The sequence below is a fragment of the Eumetopias jubatus genome, unplaced genomic scaffold, assembly GCF_037043125.1.
Source record: "Eumetopias jubatus isolate StellerSeaLion01/CBP00866 unplaced genomic scaffold, mEumJub1_p1.0 scaffold_2, whole genome shotgun sequence".
NCBI classification, from domain to species: domain Eukaryota; kingdom Metazoa; phylum Chordata; class Mammalia; order Carnivora; family Otariidae; genus Eumetopias; species Eumetopias jubatus.
In genome coordinates, this window is record NW_028274808.1 from 188,160,092 (window position 1) to 188,176,448 (window position 16,357).

At 39.5% G+C, this 16,357-nt stretch overlaps 1 pseudogene; it reads left to right on the top strand.

The window, feature by feature from the left end:
• The window catches only part of LOC148164932 (transforming protein RhoA-like), a 57,598-nt pseudogene extending 43,531 nt beyond the window's left edge, over positions 1 to 14,067 (top strand).
• The last annotated feature ends 2,290 nt before the right edge of the window (positions 14,068 to 16,357 follow it).

The following is a 16,357-nucleotide window of genomic DNA, read 5'->3' on the forward strand; positions in this document are numbered from 1 at the left end:
TACCCATTAGGGGGGCTATTATCAAATAGATAAGACAACAAGGATGTTAACAGGGATGTGGAGAAAATGGGACCTTTGTGCATTACTGGTGGGAATGTAAAATGGTGCAGTCACTATGGAAGACAGTATGGTAGTTTCTTAAAAAATTAAACATTGTATGTATGATCCAAAAATTCCACTTCTGGGTATGTATGGAAATCAGAGACTCAAACACATATTTGTACATAAGTGTCCATAACAGTATTAGTCACAATAGCCAAAAAGTGGACATAACCCAAATGTCCACCAATAGATCAAGAGATAAACAAAATGTAATATGTACATACAAGGGAATATTATTTAACCTTAAGAAAAGAATGGAATTTTGCCATAATATGGATGAACTTTAAAAACATTACGCTGTGAAAAAGCCAAACACAGTAGGACAAATATCACATAATTCCAAATTATATGAGGTACCTAGAATAAGTTAAATTCTTGGAGACGAAGTAAAACAGCGCTTACCAGGGGTTAGGGGGAGGAGAGATGGAGAGTTGTTATTTAATGAGCACAGAGTTCTAGTATGGGAGAATGAAAAAGTTCTCTCAAGAGTTTTTTGTTTTTCGTTTTTGTTTTTGTATCTGTGGGGCTTTGGGGGTTTGTTTTTTGGGTCTTCTGGGGGGGAACTGAACAATATTTTGGCTGCACATTATAGACTGAATGTTTGTGTCCCCCCAAATTCATATATTGAAGCCCTAACCCTTAACATGATGATATTTGGAGATAAGACTTTGGAAGATGATTAGAGTTGGATGAGGTCATGAGGGTAGAGCCCTCGTGATAGGATTAGTGGCTTTGTAACAAAAGGAAGAGAAAAAAATCTCTTTCTCTTCTTTCATGCAGGTACTACAGAAAGGCCATGTGAGGACACAACAGGAAGTGGCCTTCTAGAAGCCAGGAAGAAAGTTCTCACCAGGAACCAAACCAGCTGGTTGATTCTGATCTTGGACTTCCCAGCTCCCAGAACTGTGAGAAATAAATCTCTGTTGTGTAAGTCACCCAGTCTATGTTATTTTGTTACAGCAGCTGAGCAGACCAAAATACTCCATCCTATAATTTTTATGTTTTTATTTTATTTCCCGTTAAATATTTTTAATTTCTCTTGTGATTTCTTCTTTGACCCATGGGTTACTTAGAAGCACTGTGTTTAATTTCCAGATGTGTGGGAATTTTCCAGATACTTTTCTGTTGCTGATTTCCAAGTCAAGTCCACTGTGGGTCAAAGAACTGAGACACTTGTTTTATAACACAAGTTATAGTCTATATTGGTAAATAAGACAAAGTGTATTCTTCAGCTGATGGGTGGAGAGTTCTATAAATGTTAATTAGGTCAAGTTGGTTGGTAGTTGCTTCTATATCCCCATTGATTTTTCTGACTACTATTATATCAGTGAGAGAGAAGTGTTGAAGTGTCTAACTACATTTGTGAATTTCTCTATTTCTCCCTTTAGTTCTGCGAATTTTTGCTTCATGTCTTTTGAATACCTGCTATGAGACTTATACCCATTTATATTGGCTGTGCCTTTATAATGAATCCATCTTTTTACCATTATAAAATGTCACTCTTTATCTCTGGCAATAGTCAGTGCCCAGAAATTCACTGAGTCTCATATTACTATAGCCCATCCTAACTTCCCTATGATTAGTGGTATCACAGAATATCTTATTCTATCCTTTAACTATTTTTTAAATAGACTTTATTTTTTATAATAGTTTTAGATTTACAGAAGATTTTAGATTCTGGGACTTCAGTCACAGAATATGTGTGTTAGCTTGATTTTATTCACAAATTACTTAAGCTTCGCTTTTGTTTTTATTTTTCCCTCTCTCTGTTCTTCATTCTGGATAGCTTTTGTTGTGATGTTGCAAGTTCACTGATCTTTCCTTCTGAAGGGTCTAACGTGTTTTAAGAACATTCAGTGAAAATTTATTTCAGCTATCTTATTTTCCAGTCTAGAGTCTCCATTAGTTTTTGAAACATTTTTCCAATGTCTTTCACACATTTTTCCAATGTCTTTCCTCTTTAGGTTCATGTTTCTTTAAAAGCTTGAGCATATTTATAAAAGCTTTTTTACAATCTCTGTCTGCTAACTGTTTCATCTCCATTATTTACGGACCTATTTCTGTTGTCTTATTTTTCTCCTGGGTATGGGTCACAATGTCTTGCTTCTTCACATGTCTCATGCTTTCTGACTGTATGCCAGATATTGTGAATTTTACATGGCTTAGTGCTAAATTTTGGTAGAGTCTGTGAGAGAGTTTTCGACTCGTACAGCAAGCAATTGCTTTATTTGCTCAACAATTTGCTCCTTTTGAGCATTATTTTCCAACTGTCTTAGAGGTAATCTATAGCAGACTTACCTACTGGTAAAATGTAGCACCACTAAGACTGGATTCTTCTAGGATTTGTAATAATTGACCCATATATTTAACAAGTTCTCTCCATTCTGGGTGTGAAAGTCAAATGATTTCCAGTCCTGTGGGAGTCTGGAAATTATTCAACTTACAGCTCTCAGGAAATTTTTCTTCTCCCAGAAGTTGTTTTATGTCCATACTTGTGGAATTTCATCCAATACATTCACAGACTGTTATTCAATCAAAGACTCAAGAGGACTCCTCTGCAGATGTCTGAAACTCTTTCTTTGCTAAGTTTACTTCTCTCAAAAATTCCACCCTGAAAACTATTCACCTAGATCTCCCCAAACTCCAGACATTGGTCTCCTCAACTCAAAAAAACCATACTCTGTTGGGTTCTCCCTGCCCCACTACATATTGAAAACTCCCTCTAGGCAGAAAGTTGGGGCACGACAAATTTCATCTTGTATGCGTTTCTTCTCTGGGAGATCCCGGTCCTTTGGTGCCTGTTGTCCAATGTCTAAAAACAGTTATGCTATGTGTTTAACCAGTTTTTCTAGTCCAAGTTTGGACCATTACTCTCATGGCTGGAGAGAGAGAGAAAGAGAGAGGACAGAATTCCCACCCCTCTGAAAATGGTTTGTCATTAAAGCCACCAGAAATCATATGACCAGAAGCCAAGCACACTTTGGTCATCTCAGCAAACGCAAGAACGAGGCGCCATGACAGCCAAGAACAAACATGACCATACACCCTAGCAGATGCCAGCTCTGCGTTGAAGCCAATACAGATCAGTCTCCTTTTCCTACACTCCTTCAGTGTCATGATTTTACAAAAGTCCTTTTTACTTGTACCAACTAAGGAGAAGGAGGAAGAGGGAAAAAACCTAAAATGACAGAGATAGGTCCCAAGTGACTGAGAAAATGTAGGCTATCTGGAAAATATCCGTTTCTGCCATTGGATAAAAGAAATTAGGTTCAGCTGTATAAACAGAAAATTACCCGCCCTCCCCCCAGTAGCTTCGTTAGGCTGACAGTGCAGCATGGCTAAGAATTACCCACTCTCCTCTGTTATCCATTGTTCGCTGATTGCTTTAGGTGTGCTCACCTTGCATCCTCAAGTACACTAGAAGTTTCTCAAAGACAGTATTTTTTTATATTCTTTTTAATATCCCACCACATGGACCACAGGGCTGAGACCATAGGAGGAGATGTTTAATAGGTACATGGAGGTTTACCTGTAAATCACCTGCCTGTGTCTCTTTGTAATTCTTCCATGAAGTTGTTCCAGGGCTTATGATCGTCTCTTCTTTCTTCTCTAGTTACATGAGAACAACTGACTCGTGATATTTTCCTAGACCATATGCATTGCCAACATTTTCTCCCATTGCCACACAGTGTATGAGACAATTTGTCCCAATATCTTGTTCAGAAAAAATATAATCATGTGTTTTAAATCATTATGAGAACAAGAAACTTTCAAGTTGTCAGCCCCCTTTTTCAACTTACAACTTTGAATGCAATTACTCCGGGAATCTCCCACTAGACAACCATTTTTTTATTTGTCAAGTAAAAAGAGAGAAAAGACAGTTTAAAAATATTTTCCCATTTCCTTCCCGCCCCCCCAAAAAATCTGAAAGCAAAAATATGTTCAGTTGTGTTATGCAGCATTGATACTACACAAAATATTCTGACTATTGGGACAAAGATATGGCAAGCCTTATGGAGAATATGATTTTATTTGAAATACATCACTGTATTTTATTTCTTCAATTGTGTACAAAACCCAGGCCAGGAGGGCGGCTCCAGGAGAAAATCCAGTTAAAAAAAAAAAAAAATCTATTGGCAGGGGAGGTAGGTGCTTGAGGGAAGAGCACATCTCAAAGCTGCTTGATTTAGATTGGCAACAATCAGCAGGGGTTGCATAACTAATTACACTTTAAAAAAAATAGTGGCTGATCATTGGTAAGTGGACTTTGCTTTAAAACACAACTTTACAAAGCATCTATTTTGCTGGCTTTCAGATGCGTGGTCAAAGGAGGAGCTCTGCTGTCTTTGGGAGTCCGTGGTTGCCATAGAAACATTTACAAGTTGATCTTTCTATCCTAGAGGTGCTTTGCATACAAGCCATCTAAGGTGAGGCAAATCCCCAAGGGACAGACTGTAGCAATGGCAATTAATTAGAACAGTGTGGAAGAATCATAAGAAGAGGAATGGGGGGAGGGCAGAAAAATGGCTATTGCATTATGGAAAAGTTAGTGTCAGATATCTACAAAACATGTTGGCTAAAGACTCAGATTCTACTGTTTTTCACTGCGTGGAATGATGGTTTGCCAATCTGGGGGTCCTACAGATCATTTTATTGGATGTTTGCCCTGAATAATAGATCTAATCTCTCTGAGCTTTAATTTCCTCACCCATAAAATGGGGATACTAATGCCAGTTCTGCAGGTTATGAGGAGATTTAAAGGGGAAAATATATGTAAAATGCCTGGCATATTTGCCAGAGTATTGCAGGAGTTCAAAAGATTTTAGTTTCTTTCTATATCTCACTGGAATCCTGTAAGACTTAGCTTACTCCTAGAGGAAAGGATATATGGTCAGTCTCTATACTCCATTCTTGTTTGGAAATCTCCACTAAATACTCATAAAACTATTGAGATCATTTGATTTCTCTGTGGCCTGCTCACCTACTCAGATGATTTAAATCCACATAAAGAGATAATGATAGTTGGGGAAACAGGAGGCCCTACTTAATAAAATATCCCGTGTACAGAGGAACAACTTTCCAAATAATTTTATACAACCAACATATCAATCACGAAAATATAGGTTGAGTATAATTGAATCACTTTGATGATTCAGAGATTACTTAGTTTCTTTCAGGGCTGAGGTTCGGGAATATCCATTTCACAGAAGAGTTGAAGTGCCAATTAACTAGATTAGTTTGATGAGGAGGATGGGGGAGGTGACCTTATAAATAGCTTTGGAGAATTTGTGCTCCTTAAATGGGTTGCTGTCTCCTCTATCAGGCAATATGCGAAACACGGATAGGAAAACAAATCAAGCTAGTCTGAGTCCAGGATGAGCTCATTAGAGTGGGGATGAGGGAAACACAAAATAGACATTAGCAGAGGAATGTTTTAAGCACAATTGTAGCCAGAAGTACAGACGGAAATGGAATCACAGAAAAGGGATTATCTTAACCTAGCCAACAGGGGGTATCAGAAAAGCCAGATTAATCTACCTCATGCTCAGTTTGATAAACAAGATGACAACTCTGCTCAAAATTTTTCAGTGATTCCCCACAATCTAAGAACGAAGATGATACTCCTTAGCCTGTCATGGAAAGTCTATCCCTTCACAATCAAGATATCAGCAACTCTTTCAGCTTTCTCTCCTCAACTCTTTCAAGGAATTCTCCATGAAGGCTTGCCAAGCACACCTGATATTCCTCTGAGGAAGCACAGGCTCCCCTACCACCCAGAATTTCTATGATACCAATTCCCACTGTTACTAAAGGCATAAATATGATGGTGCTTAGATGAGCCATAGCTGACCAGTGGGCAAGAACCAGTAGTGGGAACCAATCAAGACTATCAAGTGTCTCTGTCATTGCTCCAATGGATCCTCAACTTTTAGATGATGATTACGTTAGGCTGTGTATTTATGGATATGACACTGAGACTCCCCAGTTCATTTTCTTTCTCACAATAACTTGCTCCTCAAACAATCCTTGCTGATAATCAGGATTCCCATATAGATGTCCCTAGATTTTTTTTTTTAAGATTTTATTTACTATTTATTTTAGAGAGAGAGAAAGAGCGTGAGCAGGGGGAGGGGCAGAGGGAGAGGGAGAGAGAAGATCCCAAGCAGACTCCATGCAGAGTGCAGAGACTGATGCAGGGCTTGATCCCAGGACCCTGAGATCATGACCTGAGCTGAAACCAAGAGTTGGACGCTTACCCACCTGAGCCACCCAGGTGCCCCAGATGTCCCTAGATATTATTATGGCAGAGATAATGTTATGCATTTAAACACCATTTTCTCTTTCTGATCACATAGGAAGTCTACATTTTCATCCCATGGAGTTAGACTGAGGTGATATGAGTTCTGGCCAGTGGGGTGTGGCAGAGATGACATAAGCAGACCTGGCTATTTACACATCCCCTCGTATCCTCCAATACTCTCTTCACCTCACGTGCAACTTTGGGGGCCACGTTCCAGATGGCGTAGCTGCCAGGTGGAGGGGGGCTACCTAACTTACGCCAGACTTAGTACGAGTGGAAAACAGACATAGTGAAGCCACCATTATCAGCTAGTGTTGAGTACACTGACTAGCACAGCAAGTAAATGTATCTAGCCCCTAGCCTTTAAATGTTTCTGCTTTGGCTCTCTTCCGCTTACTGATATGCTGAATCTTCCTTGTTCCTTAAGAATTAGCTCAATTTTCACCAATTTATTAAGCCTTCTGGACTTTAGCATTCATTTTCCCATTGCCTTTAGTATATGTGTCATTCGTTTCACATACAGGACTGTTACATCTAAAAAGAAAGTGCGGGGCACCTGGGTGGCTCAGTTGGTTAAGTGTCCAACTCTTGATTACGGCTCAGGTCATGGTCTCAAGGCCATGAGATCAAGCGCCACATCAGGCTCCAAGTTCAGCGGGGAGTCTGTTTGAGATTCTCTCTCTCCTTCTGCCCCTTCCACCCCCCCCCAACCATGCACACACTCTCTCTCTTTCAAATAAATAAATAAATCTTTTAAAAAATAAAAATAATAAAAATAAGAAGAAAGTGAGACTTCCACATTTCTGACCCAAATCTCAAGCTTTCAGAGCAGGTTCCATGCCCAATCAGCTTCACAGATGAAGAACACAGGCCTGCCTTTCACACGCTGCCACATTTAGGACAGCAAAGGCTATTTAGAAGGCAAGCTACAGGAATTTATCTGGCAACAGACTGGACGAAACAGGATAGGAATCTGATGGAGAGGAATCTGCTGCTCTTGGAGAGACGAAGTGAAAGAGCAGGAAAGAAGGACAGTATGTTTTCTGCAACTCAGCGGGGGAAGCTAAAGGGGAAGTGTGAGGCTTGGCTCTGGCTTTAGAGTCATATCAACAGCACCCACTAAGGGAGGTAGTCCCAATGAGGGTCAGGCTGTGACTGAAGGAATTAGCTGTTCCACTTCTCTTGGGGGAGAAAAAAAAAAAAAGTAAAGCAGAAGTGTTCTGTTCAATGCTCCTCTATGAGGAGAGGAAGCAGATGCACCATTCTCTATGGGCCAAGGACCAGATGTATAGATTGGGGAGGAGAGAATCCACCTCCAACACCAAGGAACTGACTCAGATGAGGTTTTCTCACCCCAACTTCCTCACTTTCCAAAATATAATGCTAGTAAGTGTAGACACGGTATGGGCAATAAAGACAGATGCATCCAAGATGAGAAGAAGGCTTCAAGAGCGAGTTCATGGTGGATTTTTTTTAGACTGACTTTTGGATGTTTCGATCTGCATTGACTCACCAAGGGATGATAAGACAGCTGATATAAGGAAGCAAATAAATGTGAAAGAAAAGCTTTTATTTAGATTCCACTTTAACTTATCTTTTCTCTCTTGGACAAAATAAAAATTAGCATATAAGACCAAACAAGGAATTAAGCTTTTCAAATAGTACACTGAATACAGGAAAAAATAAAATTCTTGGAAACACCACCATCCCCCTTGAAAGGTGACATGCCATTTTAGAGTAAGCTTGCTTTGTTTAAGCTAGATTTGCATCTTAGTAGAAGCTTACAAGCATGTAACCTGTGAGGGGATGGTTGCCATGACAACATTAATGAGCCTGTCCTATGACCAGAGATATTGTAAAAAGAGAGTATGTTTGTGTTCCCACTTATTATTATATTGGTCTCTGCTTTCTGGACAGGAAGAGCTGAAAACTCATTCTAATAGAGGGAAATATTTATTAATGGTCTCGTCATGAGCCATTCAAACTTCAAATAAGTAAGAGGATAATTTTGCAACATTAAAAAAAAAGAGTAAATGTCAGCTAAAAACCACTTAGATAAGAAGTGTGTTGCGTTTATAATGGGCTACTGCTATGAAACTGGAGGCTGTTTTCTAACAAATAATGTGTTGAATTTATCATTAGTCTAGTTTGGCCTGTATGCTTGTACAATCGTTCTCACTGAAGGATTTCAAAGCCTTTTTTATTTAATAATTAAATCAGTAACCCTTCATATGCCTCTTTAATTAAACAATAGGTATTCATCAAGCACTATGTATTTACCAATTATTATATTCCTGTACTATACTGGCTCTTTAAATATAACACAGCTTCTCAGCCTCAAAACAAAATTCAACAGGGATTATTCATATTTAAGTTGAGAAAAATGAGGCTCAGAGAAGTTAGATGGGTGTCTTGGAGCCACACAATCAGTAACTAGTGCTATGAACTGCATCCAGGTACAAAGGCAGTGGTTTCTGTTCTGTTACCCCTTCCCCACCAACACTACTCCCCACCCCCACCCCCACCCAGGTGTTCAGTGATGTGCTGAGTTCTCCAAAGATACATATTGTGAAAAGGGCAAGAGCAAGTCCCTACTCTCAAGGAGTTTTTGGTCCAGTCAGATAAGATTTGCAATTTATTTAGGAAAAAAATGTAATTCAATTATGAAACTTGAGACCAGGATTCATGACCCAGATCTGACACTAACTGGCTGGATATTCGTAGGCAAGACATATATTATTGTTGTGCTTTAGTTTCCAAAAACGATTATCTAATAAAATCCAAGTCACTAGTCAAACTACAGCTCTCTGGAAATAGACTGAGCTAACACAAAAAGTAGTGAGTGCCCTGTCATAAAAAGAAATTTGACAGCTGAATGACCAGGTAACAAATAATTCTCTGCTAAAAATTGGATTTAAACAAAGTAGAATGTGGATTTTTGTTTGTATCTTTAAATCAATTATTGAGAAATGTGTGTTAAAATCCCAACTATTACTGGGAATTTCTCTTTTAGTTGTATCAATTTTTGCTTCACGTATTTTAAAATTATATTATGGATATATATACACAGATATATGATACAGATATCATACTGTTGGACAGATTCCCTTTTCATTTTGAAATATTCTTTTGTATTTCTACTATTCTAAATATTCTCTAATAGTGCTCCTTACTTATATTTTAATATTTTTATATTTAGATCAGCTGTTCCTTGCTGTTCTATTTTAATCATTTTATTTTCAATCTTTCTGTATCTACATAAATAAATGTATTTTTTAACCTTTCTTATAATTCCCTTTCTCTCTCTCTCCCCCCCTCCCCTCTCCCTGTCCCTCTCTTTCTCTCTCAACCCTACCCCCACCCCAGCTCTCTAGCTCTGAAACACTGTATTAGAAATAATTCTGCTCTCTTGAGGTTTTAACTTCCCTCACCAAGCGGCTCCTAAGGGGGAGACCAGTTACGTTTTGGGGCCAGGCTCACTCATAAGTACCGCAATATTGTGGAAAATTTCATTCTGCTTTTACTAGCTTTTGATCTTGCCTTCCTGGGCCATTCCCCTAGCATCCACATGGTCTCATAACTCAGTAGATGTCCCAAGCCCCAGTTCATCACTCCTGCCCCGCATAGCCCTAGAAGCTTCATTAGCTTCTCCTGCCCCCACAGAAGCCCTCCGTCTGGTCAGCCTGCTCCTCCTTACAACCAGAACTGGCAAATGCTCCAAGGGAAAAATGGGTCTTTTCACCTTGGAATAATTAAACCCTTCTGGAATTTTGGTTCATTTATTTCTCAATTTTTCCTCTTATCTCTGATGTCTTCAAAGGTTTTTTAATTAAAAACTTGGCAGGTTTTCTCCAGTTGTACTGGGGATATTAAGCTGCCACTAGCACCCACACCCTCCAGAGGACTGGAAATATACACCCAGGCAAAACGAGCCCCGTGTTAAAGTGTCCAGCTTGAATCTATGGATGCTTAGGTCAGTGTCTCCCAAGGGTAGCTCTCTGACCACTTGGAATGCTTGTTAAAAATGGTGTTTCCTATTCCTCTCCCCACTCCTGTTACATCTGTATTTTCAAGAGGATAACATCTGTATTTTTCTGGAACTTCTCAGGTGATTCTCATGCTCTACGATACCCACAAGATTTCAGTTACAAACATAGTACTCAACTAACTGAACTCAGGGGACAGACTTTTTGTTTGGTCTCTATGTTCACAGTATTTTTCACAGTTCTAGATGCTCAAAAAATATTTTTAATGTCTGTTTAATTAACGATAGCTACACTTACTGCTGGGTTACTATGTGCCAGGCACTTTTCTAAGCTCTTCATAGGAATTAACTTACTTGAGATTCTTAACAACCCTATGAGATAAATTCTACTATTATTCCCAGTTTCTAGATACAAAAACTGCAGACCAGAAAGAGTAAGTAACTTGCACAAAGCTCAGTTATTCAGTGTAAGGAGATGGACATGAATCTGGGATATCGAGTCGCACTGGGCATCATCTGAACCACTTCAATAGATTGTCTAATGGAATAAATATTGAATGAATCTAATTCTGTGGCTTCATCTGGCTTTACACTAGATATACTAGATATAAAAACTCTTCTCTCTACCCCTAATACTTACTAAACATTCTTACCATAACTTTATTTTTTAAAGATTTTATTTATTTGAGAGAGAGAGAGCATGAACAAGGGAAGGAGCAGAGGGAGAGGAACAAGCAGACTCCGTGCTGAGCTCAGAGCCCGACGCAGAGCTTGACCCCACAATCCTGAGATCATGACCCAAGCAGAAATCTAGAGTCGGATGACCAACTGACTGAGTCACCCAGGCACCCCACATTCTTACCATAATTTTAAAAATGATGACATTACAGAACCTGGATTAGTCAGGATTAGGCCTGACTGAATTAAAGTTAGTGATACTGTACAGCTTTCTTGAAAGCTACCGTTTAATTGATACATCAGATGAAACAATGATACTCCTCATTTCCTCCATAAATTGTGTGAGCCCTTGCCTGCATGGGCACCATCACTCTCATACACCCATATACTAGCTGATAGTGCTCCCAACATTTGAATGGCTTGCTTATCAGAGGTCATTTATAGTTGTTTACAGTTGTATCTGTATTATGTATACATAATTTACTCAAATAGTTCTATAAATTAATAAAATATGGATATGAAAAATACAAGTTAATAAAAAGTCCCTAACCTTTATCAAGAACTCACACCACATACTCGCTTTTTCTTGTTTTGTTTACAGTGTGTATTCTGTTGCAGGTAGAACAATGCTCCACCAAAAAGGTCCACGGCCTCGTCCCTGGGACCTGTGAGTACACTGCCTTACATAAAAAGGGGGACTTTGCAGATGTGATTAAGGTAAAAGACCTTGAGATGGAGACAGTATCCTAGAGTATCCAGAGGGGCCTAACTTAATCACATGAGTCCTTAAAAGAACGGAGGTAAGCGTCAGAAAGAGATGTGCCAAGAAGATGGAAGAATGGTCAGAAAGCTGTAACATTGCTGGCTTTGAAGACAGAAGTGGGCCGTGAGCCAAGGAATGGCAACAGCCTCTAACAGATAAAAAAGACATGGAACTGGATTCTTCCCTAGAGCTACTAGAAAGTAATGTAGCCCTACTGATATCTTGATTTTAGCCCAGTGATACCCATGTTAGACTTCTGACTTACAGCTGGTGAGCTAATAAACTTGCACTATTTTAAGCCACTAAGATTGTGGTAATTTGTTACAACAACCACAGAAAATTCATACATGTCCCTTTGCAGAGCATGAGCTCAGTAAAGACAAGAACACTGTTACATTTTCTGTTTCACCACTATAACTTGTAACAGTGTCTGGCACACAGGAAATATTTAATAAATATATGTTGAATGGATGAATAACGAATGAATATGCCAATAAACCAATAAGCCATCTCTTTCTTGTCATGATCTCATAGCACAAGAGGGATTCTACTACAGTAACAGTAATAGCGATACTATCTATTGAGTGTCTTTTATTAGGCAGGCATTTCTGTATACTCATTTTCTCATTTACTCATCACAGGGAATGTTGGGTACACTCTCTCCATTTTCTACACGAGCAATCTGGGACTCAAAAGGCACTAAGTAACTTGACCAGGTCTAATTAACTAAAAAAAGTCTTCCATTAGGACACTACTTATAAGAATAAACAAATTTATTTTTTAAATTTACAGTCAGTAAAATAAAAGTTAATTAAAAGCCAATCAAGCCCAACATATATAAATGGTGACCTTGAAATGTAAGGAGGGTTATTTATTTAATCAGTATGTAACAAAGGCCTCAGAGTTTGTGTACGTGAGAGAAATACCACTTTCAATACTCTAGTGATTTGAGTATCTGAAAGCACAGCAATTAGGCACCCTGCCTAATTGGATTCCCCATTAGAACTCCACATGTAAATTAATGGACCATACACGCCCCTCATCTAGAAGGTCAGCTTACAAACACTGTAAGCATAATCTTTCAGACTTCTTCACATACCAAATAGGTACGACAGGTTGAACTCCCCCTGCTCTCCGCTCTACCCGGGACAAAATGAGTAGCTCAGCCTTTTTTCACACTCCTGCCTTTGCTGAGGCTCAAGGAAAATCAGCCTGGCCTTGGAAGGTAGGGCCAACCCAGGTAGCTTTGGTGTTGAAAATAGTATTTAAAATTATATTGAAAAGGAATTTAGGGGTACCTGGGTGGCTCAGTTGGTTAAGCGCCTGCCTTCTGCTCAGCTCATGATCCCAGGATCTGGGATCGAGCCCCACATCGGGCTCCTTGCTCAGCGGGGAGCCCGCTTCTCCCTGTCCCTCTGCCTGCTGCTCCCCCTGCTTGTGTTCTCTCTCTGACAAATAAATAAAAAATCTTATTAAAAAAAAGAAAAGGAATTTATGCCAGAGTGAGGCAGACGGACAATCATTTTCTGTTCACCCATCTGACAATGCAGGTGTGACTGAAACAACAGATTTTCCAGGCACACTTGCACTGAGAGATCAGTTTAGCTATTAGCCAACTGTATGGCTTTTGGTAAATTCCTTAACTCCTCTGAGCCTCAGTTTTCTCGTCTGTCAAGTAGGCAGGAATTTTAATAGTTACTGCCCTGGATAAAATGAATAAACAGGAAAAGAACATTGCCCTCAAGGTTCCACAGAGTTAAGCTACAGCTTTAAGAATTAAAGTAACTTTGAGCCCTTGCTTGCTCGTCCTTGCCCACCGCCTGCTGTTCTTCCTCAGTTGTCTCCTTAGTCGGCTGCCCTCTGCTCAGCCTCGGCTGCCATCCGGAAGAAACTGGTGATTGTTGGTGATGGGGCCGGTGGCAAGACTTGTTTGCTCATCGTCTTTAGAAAGGACCAGTTCCCAGAGGTGTATGTACCCACAGTGTGTGAGAACTATGTGGCATGAGAACAAGAAGGATCTTGGGAATGATGAGCACACAAGGCACACAAGGCGGGAGCTAGCCACGATGAAGCAGGAGCCCGTGAAACGAAGGCAGAAATAGGCAAACAGGATTGGCGATTTCGGTTACATGGAGTGTTCAGCAAAGACCAAAGATGAGGGAGGTTTTTGAAATGGCCATTAGAGCTGCTCTGCAAGCCAGATGTGGGAAGAAAAAATCTGGGCGCCTTGTCTTGTGAAACCCTGCTGGAAGCACAGCCCCCATGCGGTTAATTTTGAAGTGCTGTTTATTAATCTTAGTGTATGACTACTGGCCTTTTTTCATTTATCTATAATTTACCTAAGATTACAAGTCAGAAGTCATCTTGCTACCAGTATTTAGAAGCCAACCGTGATTATTAATGATGTCCAACCCAACCGACCGACCACCGGGGTCCTTCTGACACCCTCTAACAGCACTCCCCTGCACTCCCACCTGACACACCAGATGCTAATTCAAGGAATTTCTTAACTTCTTGCTTCTTTCTAGAAAGAGAAACAGTTGGTAACTTTTGTGAATTAGGCTGTAACTACTTTATAACTAACATGTCCCGCCTGCCATCTGTCAGCTGCAAGGTACTCTGGTGAGTCCCTACTTCAGAGCTTTACTCCTTAACAGATTTTATTGGCATAGCTCTGTGATGGGCATCCAGTTTTTTGAAAATGCTCATCCAGAAAGGCCCAAGTCCATGCAGCTGTGGCAGAGTTACAGTTCTGTGGTTTCATGTCAGTTACCTTATAGTTTCTGTGTAATTACTGCCACTTAATGTATGTTACCAAAAAATAAATATATCTACCCCAGACTAGATGTAGTATTTTTTGTATAATTGGATTTCCTAATACTGATATTTGTCATCCCTGCAGAAAGTGTATTGGTTTTTTAAAAAAGAAAGTGTATTTGAAAATAAAGTCAGATGGAAAATTCATTTTTAAAATTCCCGTTTTGTCAGCTTCTCTGATAAAAAAGATGGCCCATATCACCTGTTTTCTGCCCCACATACAGTACCCCCTCCCCAGAGCTGGGCTAAATAAATAGGAATTTGGTTTCATGCCTGAGGCACTTCGACACTTCAGAAGGTGGCATGACCTGTCTCCCCTGGACTGCAGGGTCTGGCTCTAGTTCACAGTGCTCTTTTTCTTCACTGTATCCAGAGTCCCTCCCACAGGAGCCACCAGTTCTCTTGGGTGGCACTCTTTATTCTCTCCAGCTGACTGAACTTTTTTTCTGTACCAGTTAATTTTTCCAACTACTAATAGAATAAAGGCAGTTTTCTAAAAAATAAAAAAAAAGAATTAAAGTAACTATGAAATTTGGAAACAATCAAAATATTCTAAAATGGGGAATTGATTGGATAATTTCTGGCAAATCTCTACAGTGGATCAAGAGCAAAAACAGGAATAGAACATGATCTCTTTCTTATTATGCCTTGCAAAGAAGTACTCAAACTACATCACAGGAATATCTGAGAACCCAAGGAGAGAACGCGCTCTTTTATTCATTCACTCAATGACTATTAAGTCCCCGCTATGTATCTGGTTTATTGTAGGTATGAACTGAAGTGTCAAAAATGTCTGCCATCTTGATGCTAATACTCCAGGCTGGGAGACAGACCACAAACATAATCAATACACTATAAAGTACATTATAAGGTAGTCAGTGATTTGGAAAAATAAAGAAGGGGGAAAGGAGTGGTGACAGAAGACAGAGATGGAATTGGAATTTTCAGAGAGTCCAGAAGAGAACTCACTGAGGTGACATTAACAAAGTCTTGAAGGAGGTGGAGAGGTTACTATTGTGAATATCTATGGAAAGAACATTCCAGGCAGAGGAAATATATATCTGAAAGTGCTAAAATTAAAAGGTGCTATAAGAATATACACAGAAATTGAGCACCAGAAGTATCATCTAAACCTACATATGTCAGTCAGTCCATAAACATGAAGCCCAGAGTGATTCAATGACCCGTATGCTCCAAACTGCACAGCTAGCTTCATGGCAGAGACCCAGTCTTACATGACTCCTGACTTTGATCAAGCTCTTTCCACCAAAATGCAATTATTACATTCTCTCCGCATTTATTATGTAAAACTCATTCTCCTTCTTTGAGGGATATTTGGGCATTATAAGCCCATATCTGTAAGAGGGAAAATAGTGTATTCAAATAAATAACAACTTATTTGGCTTGAAACATCTGTCCAAGAACTCAAAAGGCAACTTTGGTGTTTAATGCAATTCACTGGAAGCTAAGGAGTAAGACAGAGATATCCACCTCTTGCTGCCTTGACCTCACTAAATGTTGACATCTCCTAAGATTAAAGCTTCACTAAGGTCTCGGAATCCCCATATCCCTGATGAGTAACTATTCCTATTTTCTAGCAGTTGAGATGTGCCAGCAAAAATATAATCTTCCATTTCAAAGACAAATGCCTCTATATGAACAGTGTGAGCCCTCAATTTAGTCTGGCAAAAACACATTTCAGTAGAATTGT